At 43.6% G+C, this 14,012-nt stretch overlaps 1 protein-coding gene across 5 annotated transcripts in view; it reads right to left on the bottom strand.

Annotated features, from left to right (window-relative positions):
• Nucleotides 1–14,012, bottom strand: part of Tmem108 (transmembrane protein 108) — a 276,755-nt gene that overhangs the window by 173,928 nt on the left and 88,815 nt on the right. The window contains exon 3 of one of the 5 annotated variants that reach the window (XM_035443900.1): nt 11,040–11,156. The exons of the other annotated variants lie outside the window; for them this stretch is intronic. The gene's annotated coding sequence lies outside the window, so the exon portion shown is untranslated. The remainder of the gene's footprint in view (nt 1–11,039; nt 11,157–14,012) is intronic. 5 annotated transcript variants of the gene reach the window in all.

The following is a 14,012-nucleotide window of genomic DNA, read 5'->3' on the forward strand; positions in this document are numbered from 1 at the left end:
AGGCCTCACAGAAGCACCACAGGTGTGGCTTTATACACACATGCTTCCCCCTTTTATATCCTGTCAAATCACAGAACACAGCCCCGACTGCTTACCGAAGTCTCCACAGGCTTCCCTTAACTCTGACACCGAGATTTTCTCTTTGTGAATCCACTGAAAGACGCCGCCCGATACAGTGTCAGAATTCCTGCTGAAAACACCGCAATGAGCACAGAGCTTCCACACAAGGCCACACAGGATGGCTTGAAAGCCAAGCGCTTGATCAGCAGAGATGCTGATAAAAGCAGGGGGGATGACATGGAAAAGAGTTCCCTCCTAGCTCCTCTGATCAGTCTGAAATCTAACCAGAGACGGAGCTCACCTGCAGCAGGCTGATTAACTTTCCCCGGCCTCCTCTTTATAAAAGTGAAGCAATAACTAACAGCACTGATCTCATAGGACTTCTGTGAAGGATTAAATGGAATAATGCACTTAAACCACTTAGAATACATGGTAAGCACTCAGTAACTGTTACTGCAATTCCTTTTCTTTTCGTTTTGCCAAATGCCTCTACTCGAGCCAGTGGAGCTCAGATATGAAGAGATAATTAAATTTTAGGCCTAGGAGGGGCTTTGGAATGCACCTGCTCCTCAGAAATTCAAGGGTTTTGCTTGGACTCATCACAAATGGCTGTCGGGGGTTCTTTGGCTCTATTCTATAGACACCATGGATAAGCAAAGGGGAAGCTCTTTGCATTGTGGCTGTGAATTCCAGAAGTTCTGGGACTGGGCTTCCAGATGCAGGGGCTTTTAAAGCTTAGCCTCTAGGAAGCAGAGGCTTTGGGCTCCAAGCTTGCCAGGCCAGAGGCTTATTGTCCATGGCTTAGAGGACCTCCATGCAGCAGCCAGACACACAGCTCTGGGGAGGGGCTGCAAAGACTCTAGGTTGGCTCTGTCTTTTGAACTCTTCTACAGACCAGAGCTTGCAACTTTTGTAGCTTAGCTCTTTGTTATTCACAGCCTCTCATCTTCACTTGCCAGTTTTAGCTTCTGGGATGATTCCCACCTACTTCACACCTCTGTCTTTAGCTTCTTGAAGATTCTGCCCTCAGTCACTTTCTTAGCTCTTCGGCCATTTTGCTTCCTAGTGTTGCAGCTCAGAACTTTGGTTATTGGAGTCCTTAACTCTTGGAGGCTTCTGGATGTCACATCTCTGAGCCCAGGTCCTCTAGCTCTCATTGACTCTTTGGGATCCGGAGTCTCCTCTTGGTGTTTCAGCTCCGGGCATCAGGACCCTCAGCTCCAGGTGTGACTCTGGAATTTAGCCACCTCCTTACTGCTACTCCCAGGAATGGAAGTCCTGGGTTTTTGCCTGCATTTCATGTAACCATCCCAGCCTATTCTATCCATGATAAAGACAAAAGTATATAAAAGGCCATTTAGGGGAGGTCTTTATGAGGACCTAACACTGCAGTACTGGATGTTCAGAGGAAGTAAATAAAAGTTAAAGTGGAGAGAACAGCCTGGTTATACAATCCAATAGGGGCTATTACAGGCATGCCATGTCATTGTCAGACTATAATTTGCATCAATCACAGCACAGCTTCCAGTTTCCCTGACTATTCACAACTCTTACATAAAGATCAGACTCAGCTTTAAGTAAGAACCAACCACAAGCCATGTATAGATACAGCTCAGCATTGGCCAATCATGAACTATCTGCTGGGTCACTGTGGGGAGCGCTTTCCTCTTGACCTAATTTGATACTACTGCCACAAGGTCCAGCCTAGCCAGGGCTGGGCCTCAAGGGCAGTCATGGGCAAGACCATTTGGAGGTTAATAGAGTTGTTTGAGCAGTACTGCAAGGCTGTAGCACATGAGTGAAGCTGTGACTGCAATAAGGACTCCCAAAGCAGAGCCCACTGACAGCTACTGAGGGTACTGAGTTACTACAGCCCAGGTAGTTTCCTCAAGACATTCATGAACTGTTTAAAGCAATTGGGTTACCATGACAACAGTCCAGTGGTTGCCAAAAGACGGACTATTTGGTGTGCAATTTCCTGCTTATGGCAGTCAGGTGCAAGGGAAGGTCATGGAAACTGTCAGAGTCACACCAGGCCTCCAGAAGTCTGATCTGTCAATCAGAGTCACACCAGGCCTCCACAAGTCTGATCTGTCAATCAGAGTCACACCAGGCATCCAGAAGCCTGATCTGAAAAGTAGACATAAAAGTGTTCTTACAATAAAGACTTATTACTAACATGGTGTTTGTCTGTCTGTGTATTCATGTATGTATTGGTCCATGTGTGTGATGTATGTGTACATGTGTAGAGGCGCATGTAGAAACCAAAGAACAACCCTGTCATTCTTCAGGGAACATCCATGACTTACTCTTTATGAATGAGACAGAGTCCCTCACTAACCTGGAACTCACTGAGTTGACTAAGATGGCTGGCCAATGCAATCCCAGGATCCACCTGTGTCCAACTCCTGTGTCAGAATTACACGTGTACACCACCATGTCCAGTGATTTTATAAGTGTGGCTTCCAGGAAATCAAACTCAAATCCTCATAGTTGGAAGGGCAGAATTTTACCATCTGAGCTATCACCCAGCCCAACACCAGCCTCCATTGAAAAATAAGTATGATACATGTTTGAGTGTTTTGTCTGATTATGCATGCCTGGTAACCACAGAAGACAAATACCCTGGGACTTGAGTTACAGATGCTTGTGAGTCACCATGTGGGTGCTGGGAATTGAACCCAGGTCCTCTGGGAGAACAGCCAGCACTCCTAAGCACTGAGCCATCTCTTCAGTCCCATTAACATTCTTAATGGTATTTAACAGTACTTAATGCCCAGCTACATACTCTCGGGATTACAGGGGTCATTCCATCTTATCTCAGAATCATACATCTGGGCCTCTTGATTATTGTCTCGTGCTATTTTCTGGCCAGTGGGAACATCTTGTCTGGACCAGTTTTTGACATATTTATCTACTCAGTTCTGCTCAAATCAAGGTTGGTTTTCTTGGGATCAATTTTCATTTCTTCTGAAAAAAAAAATCTGCCTAGTTAAATTTACTTACACTGCCCAATTCTGGCCTGAGCACAAAAGGAACCAAGCCTAAATGCTGAATCAAAGCTCTCTGCAGCCTAGAGGTAGGCCTCCAGTCTGAAATTAAATCTATTTTCTCACCAGCTTAATGACACTGTTAGTTGTTTTTAATTAAGTCACCCTAAATTGCTACACTGAATGAATTTTCAGAGCTCGTGGAAATGCTGTGTTCCAATGTATTTTAACATGAAAAAAAAAAAAAAACTGAATTGGTTCTTGTCTGGCAGGCTTAGGTAAGGGTATTTTTAAAAAGCAGCTTAAAAGCATTTTCCAACTAATAAAGTCTAGACATTCCAGAATGTTTTCCATGTCTTCCAGTCTCTGGGAGTTAAATTCTTATTCTTCCAAAGCAAATTGGTGAATATCCTTATTTGTCAAAGAAAATCATGACTCTGGTAAGCAAGGGGGCTATGACAGGACCAGGAAACAAAGTTTACACCCAAACAGATGACACTAATTTTTTAAGGCAACGGTAAAGATGGATTTCCTTGTTTTATTCCCTTTAACTTCCCACAATCACTATCCGAGGGAAGGCAGGTTGGCCATTCCCTTCTGTCAGCCTTAACAGAGGCTCATTGTAGATAACTCTTGACCGAAAGAGATAGACTACAATGTCACCATTATAATGAGAAACAGAAACCACCACCACCTCTTTCTGGAGAGACAACCTGGCTGAAGCAGTAATGTCAATTCCCAGCAGACCCATTGTTTGCACAAAAATAAGCCACTTCTGTTTCTTAGCAACTAATGCTGGTCTTCAAAGGCTCTGTGGCGAAGAGCTGAAGACCTTCTCCTGCCCCTTGCATCTAACAAGTAGCCAGACACCCTGGTGGGCTGGACTGTGCCACTGGCATCTTGGAAGCACTCACCAAGCCATGGAGTTAAGAAGTTAGCCTCTGCTTTAATCTCTGAGCCACCAAATCAATGCACCAACCATCAGTCAGCGTGTGCAGACCACATGGAGGCATATGACAGGTCCCTCTGGTTGGCATTTACTATGGCATTCAATTCTCAACACCCATTTATCATCTCCTTTTCCTACTCCGCCTCTGACAGAGACCAGTGAAATATGAGGTAAAGTAGGATACTGAGATGCCATGGAATGTTTAAACAAAGAAACCTCAATTACTTCAAGTGACATGGTATCACACATTTGACAACCTGTGGTTAAAAATATTTAGTAATGGTTCTATTGATATCCAAACACAATCAGAAGGAAGATATATTCCCCAGTGCTTCATTAAATAAGGTAATAAGGTGTGTGTGTGTGTGTGTGTGTGTGTGTGTGTGTGTGTGTGTATGTGTGTGTGTGTGTGTGTACATATAGAGGCCAGAAGTCAACTCTGGGTATCTTCGTGAGAAGAGGGTGTCTCACTGAATCTAAATTTCAACATTTTGGCTACCCTGACTGGTCAGTGAGCCTCTGGGATCTACCTGTCTCTGCTTCCTCATTGCTGGGGCTGTAGGCATGCATCTCCACTCCTGGGTTTTTACATAGGTTCTGGGATCCAGACTCAGGTTGTCACACCTGCCCAACTAGCACTTTACCCACTAGCATTAAACTCCTAGATGAATGTCCATTACTTCCTCTCCTCCCAAGTTTCTATTAGACTGTCTTCTTGATGTGCAAAGACTTTCTTGTTACATATGGCACACAATGACTCTACAAAGCTGATTTATGCTGCACAGCAGACATGGACTGTATGGCAGTTTGAGTTCCATGGTGGTTTTCCCACATGAAAACTATCTGGAATGGGATGTGGAAAGTGAGCATCTGGTTCAGATCAATACTGCTCACATGCTCGTTCATTTGTATATTTAATCTGTTTGTCATTTATCCGACAAGCATTTATTGAGCACCTTGTTGCCATGAACTAGATTACGGGCCAGAGATACAGCAAGACAAAACTTTCTCCTGACCTCTAAACATAAGTACAGACACACACACACACACACACACACACACACACACACACACACACACACACACACCCCATAGGCATAGAGAGTAACAGTCAAAAACAATATGGTATACTAATGCTAATGAGGGAACTATCAGGGTAGATGCCAAAGGAGCATCTTTGCACCTCCTTAAAGGAGGAACACTTCCTCCTTTAGACCTAGAGAGGCTAAGGGAAGACTTCCTGGAGGGGATAGTGATGGAACAGGACTAAAGGCATGTAGAAGCATTCTGAGAAGAGTGGTGGATGCCCAGGCTGATTGGAGGTGGAGACAGATGACATGGTTGGGAATGAAAGAAAAGCAGCTCACTCCCAGTATAGATAGGTTGGCAAAATGTTATCAAGGGAAGTAAACCGGGGACAAATCATAAAGAAGCCAAGAGAGGGGAAGCCATCAAAAGGTTCTTGGGAGGAAGAGGGTATTTGTAGGCATGTTCTAGTCCCACAGCCATCTAGTTTCTGCCAGAGAGCTGACGTACCACGAGACTACTTCTCCCCTCACATAAACACTCACTCCACCCTACCTCAGAGACCACTCAGTACCCGACAGCACTGAATAGCTCCTCCATTTTTCATCATAAAATAGTATGTGTTTTAGAAGCTAGGAGTCAGAGAGATGACTCAGTGGGTAAATGGGCTTACCATGCATGCCCAATGACCCGAGTTCAGTCCTCAGAACTCACAGCTGAAGAAGAGAACTGATACCCAGATGTCCTCTGATCTCAATAGTCCCACTGTGGTGTGAATATTCCCTCCTACACACACACACACACACACACACACCTCACACACAACAATAAACAATGTTTTAAAGTTGGACTCCTTATGTTCTTTATTGTAAAAGTACTTTAAAGACCTTATGCTCTAGCTCGTCTCACTTTTTAGGTAACAGAGGTTATAAAAAGAAACTATGGTCTTAAGATTATGACACCAAAAGCACATAGAAATCAATGGCAAAAAAGAAAACATTAAAAATTCTCAAAGAGCCAGGGCAAGGGCTCATCCCTGTAATACCAGCACTTAGGAGCCAGAGGCAGGAGGATTAGGAGTTCAATCTAGCCTGGCCTCCATAGTGAATTCAAGTCTAGCCTGGGTTCCATGAGGCAGTTTTAAAAACAGCACAAAAATGGCAAAGAACTTTTAAAAAGTCCCTTTCCTGGGAAGATGTTTGGCACCTTCCCCAGATGACAGCTCTGGGCAAGGTGCTTAACATCATTAGTTGTTAGAGAAATGCTAATCAAATCCATACTGAGGCATCTCCTTACACTAGGTGGGCTATTATGGGGGAAGGTAAGGCTGTATGCTATCGGTGGGAAAGCAAATTGGTGGAGCTATTACGGGAGACAGTATGGAATGTCTCACAAACTAAAAATAGAATTGGAATATGATCCTAGATCCCATTAGTGGGTATTTACCCAACGGAAATCAATCAGGACGTCAAAGAGAGAGCTGCACTCAGCAAAGAGTTGCACTGCAGCCCTATTCACAACAGTCAAGACATGGAAACAGCCTGTGTCCATCAACAGACAGGTGGATAAAAGAGAATGTGCCATGTACTCGTAATAGGGTATTATCCAGTCTTGACAATGCAGAGGACCCTGCCTTTGTGGCAACCTGAGAGAATCTGGAGGATGTTACAGCAGCTGAAATAAGGCAAACACAGAAAGGTAACTACTGTTCTACTGTTTGATAAACACTGCATACTCTGTGGACTTTAAGGAAGGTGAACTTAGAAACAGTAACAGTGGCTCCCAGGAGCTGCAGCGGGAAAAATGGAGAACTTGGGTGAAAAAGTTCCATTAGAAGATGAATACATCCTGGTGCTCAAATGTGCAGTGTGGCAACTACTGTTAATGTATCAGCTACTTTACTCAACTGCTGTCACAAAATATCTAACAGTATGTAAGGGAAGGGTTAATTCTGGCTCTCGGTCTTGAGAGGACACAGTCCATCTTGACAGAGAAGTCACCGGGGTGGGAGCATGAGGTGGTTGGTTACACTGTGTCTACAGTCAGAAAGGGGAGTGAGATGAATGTTGGTCCCCAGCTCACATCCCTTCACCCACTTTCAGCCTAGAGTCACCCCCATTGAGGATGGATCTTCCCTCTTCAGTTTTAAACTTCTGGAAATGCCTTCACAGCCATACCCAGAGGTATGTCTCCTAGGTAGTTCCACATCCAACCAGGTTGACAATGAAGATCAGTCATCACTAGTAGCAATATATTGTAGACTTAAAACTTACTGGGGTAGACCTGAGGTTTTCTAAATATAAGTACATACACCACGGCAAGCAGATAAGGTGACAGATGCATTAATTACCTTAATTTACAATTCATCTTGTATCTAAACATCACATTGTATACATTAAGTACTTTCAGCTTTTACTTGTCAGTTATGGTTTAGGCAAAGCATGTGGGAATAAACAAATGTGAACAGTTTCTTTGAAGACCTGCAAGATTCTGAGTTTTCAATAAAAGCCAGAAGCCATACTCCTGGTAGAAATTCCTCTCTGTAGCAGCAACTAGAGAGAGGGCAGAGTTTGATTTGATTGACTTGGCTGCTTTCTTCCCCTGCCATATAAGCATATGACATAACATGTTTCCAATAAATTTGAAAGCTGAGATACCCTTGTGATGCTTTTCATCAGGAATGTCATTTGAGAAAACCTGTGCTAGGATCTGCCAAGGCCATGTTTTATATTTTGGATGCACGGAAGACCTGTAATAGAAACCTCAAAGTTTCTCCAGTGTTAGCATCATCAAATTAAAACATAATGATGTCATGCAAGCAGTATCTTCATGGAAGTATCTTAAGGAAAAATAATGTGCCTGGAAACAAAACCAACACAGCAAAACCAGACTCTTTGGCTCCTGAGTCATCTTGTGTATTTCCTCCTGTCTCAAGACAAACAGCTATTACATGCTTTAATTATTGCTTACAACGTTTCCTGAAAAGACCAATGAAAGCCATGAACTTTTCGGGCAACATGTATCCACCGTACAATTTAATCACTGCCTAAGAGGTTGATCTTAGAACCTGGGAGAATGTTGGACAGAAACTCAAACATGACGCAGTCATGGCTCTTCTAACTTTAACTTTCAAAGCCCTTGAAAGGGCTTCTAAGAAAGCATGGAAAATTCCAGACCTGATTTTATCTACAATGAAATCAATCATATGAACTATGGCCCACATCTCTCTAAGACACAGTCCCTGAGGATTCTGTTCAAGAGTTTAAAGCATTTTGGGGAAAATGGTACCCTGCGTGCCTATAGACCCCTTACCATGGGCCTAACCCACCTCCAGAGTAAGGCATAGCTCAGGAATACTTTTAAAAACAAATGAAAATATATAAAGCTAAATGTACTCTTTTAGAAAGTATATTTCAATAACAGTGCAGTTTTCTCTCTCATAATTCTTTGGAATCAACTGGTATGAAAAACAGACTCTTCTTTTGTAGAATGTGTATAATTGGGTAACATACATATCTCAAAGGACATGCCTGTTCTGAGTTATGCCCCTGTTTTTGGTCTACAAGAAAAACCCTAGGAAATAGAGAGAAACAAAAAAAGTGTAGGAAATAATTTTATTTATATTTATATTCTTTTGGAGTCTTCTGCTTGTGTATGTGTGTATAGTGTACATTGTATGTATAGTGTACATTTATATGTGTAAGCATGTTCAAATGTGGGGTGCATGTCTGTATACATATGTGTAAGTTCCTGTGGGTCTGCATGTGGAGGCTGAAGTTTTAACATCATGTATTTTCCACAATCCCTCTCTACTTCATATAAGCAGTCTCTGAACCTAGCACTCAGGGGTTCAGCTCCTCTCTTTGGGCTTTCCTCCTACACATGAGGAATACAAGCAAGGCAACCACACCCACCCAACTTTGATGTGGATTCTGGGGATCTGAATTCTGATCCTCATGATTGTATAATAAGTGCTTTATTTAGTCTCTGATCTAGCTCCCTGGTGCCCCCTCTCCCCACTTTTGTGATAGGCCACTCTGAAGGGTTCGAGGAAGTTGCCAGGCCCAGAGCCTTCCTCTTCCATACAGAGGGTTCCTAAATTGGAACATCAGAGATGCAAAGAGTGGCACCAATTGGTAGGGGGTGCAATGAGGGCAGGGCATGCACCCCAGTGCAGGGTGCAGCCTGGTCTCCCCCCTTTCCTCATTTGCTACAACAGATTTGGGGGCTTCCCAGAGGCTTCAGGAGTTACACAGCAAATGCTGCTTCCACCACCCTGGGCAACTGGCTTCGTCTCTCTGTTTCTGTTTTCTTACCTGTAAACAGGACTGCAGCATCTTTCATGCCACAAAGCAATAATAAAAGGAAAGGAATGGAGGAGATTAATGAAAAGTCTTCTGCTTCCTAAGTGGTTTTGCTTTTGAGCTGTTACAAGGATAAAATTCAATGATGCTGTTAAAGATGAACTATACAAACACACACCATTTTTTTTGTTGTTTTTTTTGTTTTTTTTCCTTTCAGACATCTCCAGATGAATGCACCGGAGCTGTAGGAACTCAGGAGTGTGGATTAAATATATCAATCTGTAAGATAAGGGGAAAATCATATTCAAATGTCTTATTTCAAAAGATTCAGACTAAAGTGACACCTACGAATAGCACTCAACAAACCTAAGTGGTATAAGCTCCAGTGCCAATTAATGCCCTGCACTGCTAAGTATTAACATTTCTTGCCATAATAAAGGGCTACCCATCTTCTTATTGTAAATTCTGTTTGTTCAAGAGAGCTATTGAACATTTTCTCTTGAAATCAATGGAACACTCCATGTTCAAATGCTTTGTCTTCTCCAAGCTTTATAGAACATGGAAAGCAATTCAGGCACCAAGGAAACCTGTCACCTAGGCACCTTTACACATGTCTTTGTTTCTTGGTGGCTTGGTAGTTGGATCATCCTCAGTGATTAGTTAATATTAAATCAATAGAAAAAAAAAACAACAAATGCCCATATTTCTACAGCAGACATATTGGTTGTGTAATCTCTGTTCGTAGGATAAGGACAACCAGAAATTTAGTTGTGTGTATGTGTATGTGTACCATGTGCACACATATGCATACATGTGTGCACATGTGTGTATGAAGGCCAGAGGTTGATGTCCAGGTATCTTCCTCAATTGTTATCCATCTTTTTGTTTGTTTGTTCGTTTTGGGACAGGGATTCTCCGTGTAGCCTTGGCGGTCTTGGAACTCACTTTATAGACCAGGCTGGGTTCAAACTCAGACTCAGCAATCTGCTTGCCTCTGCCTCTCTGCCTTCCGAGTGCTGGGATTAAAAGCATGTGCCATCAATGCCCAGCTTTTCCATCCTATTTTTTGAGACAGCATCTCTCATTGAACCTGAAGTTCACTGACTTGATAAGAACAGCTGGTCAGCAAGCCCCAGGAATCCTCCTATCTCCACCAACCAGTGCTGGGATCATGGGCACACACCACTGTGATTGCCTGTTTACATGAGTGCTGAAGATATGAACTCGGGTCCACATGCTTCCACAACAAGCATTTCACCCACTGAGCCATCACACCACCCCATCCAGAACTGGAAGTGATTTTAAAACATCACTGATAAATGCCCGAGTTGGCATTTAAAAAGCAGTTTAAAATGAAGACTATGACAGGGCTGGCTGGAGTCCTGGAGCAAGTCTCTTCTTCAGGTGTTACTGAAGACCACATCTAGGGGCCAGGTGCAGAGGCAAGGTATCTGCACCAAGGGAGAGCACCTGGGGCCAGACTATTCATCACGGAAGCCACATCTGTTCTCTGAAACGAGAGGAGACACTGAAACATGCCTGAGGCAGCATGCTACAAATTTTACCACTAATTATACCTGGATTTGAACTGGGGCCAACAATTAACTGCTTGGAGCCCGTGGTGCTTTCCCAAGCCTCTCTGAGAATCTGACACAATAGACTAATGTAACCAAACAGAGAGAACATCCCAAGCTGCTCCAATGTGCTCACCCACTCCATGCCTTGCACTCTGCCTTACTGATGCCACCTGGAGGCCTGTGCTGACAGAAATGGACATGGTTCCTCGGCAAATGCAGAGCTGGATCTCATATCATCCTTGTGTTATAACTATAGCAAAAAAAACCCTTCAGGCCTCAGTCTGCAATTTAACAACCCCAAGCCTACCTTTCAGCCAGGATGTGATTCATTTCTGCCTGACACTTTCCCTCCTGAGTCACTCCTTCGATCTGATATTTAATAGTAGCAGATCAGAGCCACGCACAGTGGGGTACCATGGGTCAGCCACCATGACAACGGAAGAGACTGGGGCTTGAATTAGATCGTGATGCTGCTGGACAGGGGACAGATAGACAAATAAAACACTGGATGGAACAAGAGTTGGCTCCCCACACCCTGTTATCTCCCTTTCCTCTGTTAAGGGAAGCCCAACTGTGATGATATCCTCTACTAGCTAGAGGGGTCCTCCTGGCACCAGGAGGTAGGGGAATTTTTGCTCAGGTTGATAGACTAGTATATTTGAAGACATGGCCAAGTCATGGACAGTCAAGAGACTGTCCTCTTCCTCTCAGCAGAGCCTACTGCAATGATTACAAGTGACTGAGCTGTCAGTCACTGAATCACACTGATGACCCACACATCTAACAGAAAGCCCTCCCCTGGGCTCACAGGCCAGGATGTGGTGTCTAAGGGGAAGTGATCTTGCTAGCTAAAAACAGCAGAGAGGAAGCATAAGCCCTGGAAATACATTTTTAATTAAACGAAGGCGTTTTTTCCCTCTCCCATCTTCCTTCTTCTGCTCTGCACCTCTGACTTTCCTATCCCTTTCCTGTGGCACCAGACTTTCTTCAACCCCCCGGGGGCATACTGTCACATCACTGTTAAGGCAAAAAATAGACCAATAAGTGGTCCACCTCTTACTGCTAAGAGCAACCACACTCAACAGCAATGATTTTAAAACAGCAGTGAAGGTGGCACTCAATTTCAAATCCTTGCTCTAGACTTCAACTAAAGGTACCTGTTCATTGATCACTGCCCTAGACTGCAACTGAAAGCCACCTGCTCATTGATTACTGTCCTATACTTCAACTGAAAGCTAGCTGTTCATTGATTCCTTCCTGGACTTCAACTGAAAGCCACCTGCTCATGGATTACTGCCCTAGACTTCAACTGAAAGCTAACTATTCATCAACTACATTCATTTACTGCTGAAATTCCATACTCTGCACCCTGATGTGGTGATCTCCCTTCTAATTCAGAAATTAGAAGCCATGGCCATGAGAAACTGTCATTGAGTTCTCAGTGGTTATCCCCAATAGGGGCAGTTCTGCTTCTTGTAAACTTAGCCCCCCATTTGTCCTGAGCACAGGGCAAAACTTCTGTTACCAACTAGATTTATTCTCTTCCACCAGAGATGGCCTTCTCTCCCAAAACACAAACACACACCCCATCCTGCGCTCATGGTCCAATAAACAGAGTCTCTAGGTATAGATGGAGGTTTCTGTCCCACCTGGTCCCACAGCGGTTTAGTCCCAAATAAACACACAAAGGCTTATATTAATTATAAACTATTTGGCCGATGGCTAGGGCTTCTTATTGGCTAGCTTTCTCTTACCTATTAACCCATTTCTATTAATCTGTGTATTCCCACATGGTCTTGTCTTACTGGTGATGCCTGAACTTCTTGCTCTCTCAGCAGCTACATGGTGTTCATTTGACTTCACCGACTACCTTTTCTTTATCCCTGTTTGAAATTCCTGCCTGGCTAAATCCTGCCTTCCATTGGCTGAAACAGCTTTATTCATCAACCAAAAGAGAAACATATATTCACAGCATACAGAAGGACATCCCCATCACCCAGGGCCATACCCTTCAATCCTCTGCCTTACTTTTTAAATATCATTGCAGATTTTAGATTTTCTCTTCATTATACTTGCTTTGCCTTGGTCAATTCCAATAACTACTGCCCCATGCCTTCCATGTTGTCAGACATTTCACCCCTAAAGAATGTATCTAATCTTCTAACCCCTCCCACCTGAAAGCTGCCCCCATTCTCTCTCTGCTTGAGTTTAGTATTTAAGGTTCTTCCCACCCCACTAGCTAGCTTACATCTCTAGCTCCATCTGGCATCAACTCAGCCCTAAACCCCAGCCAGCCCACGAGGATTTATGAGTGTTGTGTGAATGCATTCATAGCCTCTCATCATTTCAGGCGCTCTCTCTCTCTCTCTCTCTCTCTCTCTCTCTCTCTCTCTCTCTCTCTCTCTCTCCTGTTAGAGTTGCCTCCTGATGAGAAGCTTCTCTCTCTGCTCTCATTGCTTCATCCTAACCTCTAATTCCGTACTTGAGTTACACTGTAACTGTGTATTTTACAGGAGCATATTGTATCTTTGATAAGTACCGTAAGGTTTACTGTGAGAAAAAAATCCACTTAAGGAAATCTAATATACATACTTTACCCAAAAAGGGAAATGGTCCCAGATGGAAAATGACAATGAGAAGACAGTAGCAGACAGATAGGTGGAAGCAAGCAGACATTATTCAAAGATGTATAATTTGTGAAGGAAAAGTAAGGACACTTGAGGGATGGAAGCGTTTGCATTATGGAGCACTAAAGGTAACAAGCCCATTAAACAGAGACATTTTAAAGGGGGGCACCAGGGGGAGCTTCAGTTTCACATTACTAAGGCATCATCAACATGGTTGCCCCAGAACATTCCTGGTTAGATTTTCCTGCATAGTTTCCCCACAAATTCTAAGCAGATGAAACCATTAGAATGGTATGTGGGGCTGTACGCCAGACCCTAGTACCAGGATGGGCCAGACTCTGATACGGTTTAAGACTCATCAGATAGATTCCACCCAGGATGGTCCTAAGTAATATATACACTCCTTCTGGTGATCCAAACTGCAGGGACCCAGATGGTTCTGCTGCCACACAGGAACACACTTCTGTTAGTAAGTCCCC

Source organism: Cricetulus griseus, chromosome 4 (genome assembly GCF_003668045.3).
Source record: "Cricetulus griseus strain 17A/GY chromosome 4, alternate assembly CriGri-PICRH-1.0, whole genome shotgun sequence".
NCBI classification, from domain to species: domain Eukaryota; kingdom Metazoa; phylum Chordata; class Mammalia; order Rodentia; family Cricetidae; genus Cricetulus; species Cricetulus griseus.